We start from the raw sequence: 1,992 nt of genomic DNA on the forward strand, positions 1-1,992 counted from the left end.
AGGAATATGAGACAGGAGAGGCCCACCTGGCCTGTAAAGTTCAGTTCCTTGCTTAGTGATCACTTAGTAGACTGGGGCTTGAAATGTTTTGGAATGTGCAGAGGAAACAGAAATTTAAAAACTTATTAGTCTTCTTCCCTGGAAAATCAGATATAATTGTGCACATTTGCATAGACAGGAAGAATTTTTAGGGAAACTATTATTCAGTGTAAAGCACCGAGTAGATCACAGACTTCAGGATGGGTGCAGCAATTTCACTGAGGTCTGAAAAGATTTCTGTAGTTCTTTTTACAGTACTCTAAAGTCAAATTCATTAGTTTTGTCTACAACTGTAGAGCAAAGAATTGTAGTGCCACCTTTTTTCTCTGAAAGAGACAAAATTGAGGATGGAAAAGACATCAAATGTGATTACCAAAAAGGTACTTATAAAAGTGTCACTTACTCCAATGTTCAGCTTAGCATTCCTATTGCTGGCAGTGCTTGTTTGCTAGTCCTGCCTACACTTCTAGTCGCAGGTAGCAGCCTTTTGTATGTTTCTGAGAATCCAAGGGCCCCCTGAACTCCAAATTAATGATTTTTATTTCTTTTCCTCAAATTCAGAAGTAGCGAGCCAATGGATCTCTAAGGTGACTTTTTTGTTTGTTTTTAAAATGTTTCACATCCAAGTGGTTACATACTCTTTTTTTCCATCCTATCCTCTGTGGTATCTAGCACAGGCATTTTCCAAAGCACTTGTCATTTATCTAACTCTATTTTCTTTAATGGAAGCAGACTTACACTCCTGGCAAGTGCTTTTGCAATTGTTGCGTGTGCGCAGTTTCAAACAAAGCGGGGTGGATGGGAGGGTGAGCTCTGTGTTCTCCAGCACGGGAAAGCCTGACAATGGAATAAGAAACTCAGCAGTTTACATTTGGGGGTGGGGGTGGGGTGGTGTTTCCTTTTGACTCGGTCCCCTGAAGACATTAGATCTTTTCCCTCCTTCATGGGGAAAGCTCTCAAAAAGCATAGCAATCCTGAGATCCCATTTGAAACTCATGACTTTTAGAAGTAAAGAAAAGGATAGGTGTCCTGTGTTATTCCCCGAGACCTTCTCATCTGCAGAGCAACACACCTTCAGAGTCCTGCAGCAAAGCAACCTTTTCCAGGCAATGTCCACCAGTAGGATCAGCGGGCAGAGAGGGGACAGAGATGTGACCTTTCTTTGCACAGCTAGTGGCACTGGGCTCACATAAAGGGGCGAATTGCTGCTGAAAACTGCAACGTGCTGAATGAGCAGAAGTTCAAAGTAGAAAGTCATTGTTAAACCGTATTGTTCACCCAACATGTGTGCTCATGTGCAACGATCAGTCAGCAGAGCTCTGGTTATATCCAAGAGCCAAAGATGTGCCCCGCATTGTGTTGGTTTGCCCAGCAGTGCTATGGAGGTAGAAAACATTATTTTGCCAAGATCAGTTTCGCAGGGTCCAGCCTGCGCCTCTCCCACAGGCTCCTGAGGTCCCAGGGATTGCAGGAAGGGTCACCAAACAACACAGAGCCTCCTTACCTACTTCTGTTGGAGCCTGCTCAAGACAGTATTTTTGATCGGGGGGAAAAAGGTAGTTCAAATACTAAATGAAAAAACAGTACGCATTATCATTTTTATAGGAACCGCAGAAAATTATTTCTATGTATTTGTGCTCCCTCTACTGGCTCTTCTGCTTTTACTGAAGGAAGTCAGAAGAAATTTTGCCATTGATTTCAGTGGGAGCAGAAAAGAGGTATGAGAGCCAGATTACTCATAGGAATAATGCTGATGGACAGTCAAAAGCAATTGAGCTAGTACTATACAAACTGCCACATCATTTGAAAAGTAACTAGAATTACACAAAATATAAGGAGATCCTGAATTTGTCTCATTGCCTGGGTAAAGACTTAGCCAAACTGTAGTGTTTTGCTAGTGATAGCATATTTAGTTATAAGTTTAAAACCTTGTTTTCAGGAGAACTGAGATTT

The 1,992-nt window shown here is 41.9% G+C and overlaps 1 protein-coding gene across 1 annotated transcript in view; it reads left to right on the forward strand.

Moving 5' to 3' along the window:
- Nucleotides 1-1,992, forward strand: part of POU6F2 (POU class 6 homeobox 2) — a 259,875-nt gene that overhangs the window by 235,323 nt on the left and 22,560 nt on the right. The window lies entirely within an intron of this gene.

The sequence above is a fragment of the Charadrius vociferus genome, unplaced genomic scaffold (genome assembly GCF_000708025.1).
Source record: "Charadrius vociferus isolate BGI_N301 unplaced genomic scaffold, ASM70802v2 scaffold453, whole genome shotgun sequence".
In the NCBI taxonomy this organism is placed as follows: domain Eukaryota; kingdom Metazoa; phylum Chordata; class Aves; order Charadriiformes; family Charadriidae; genus Charadrius; species Charadrius vociferus.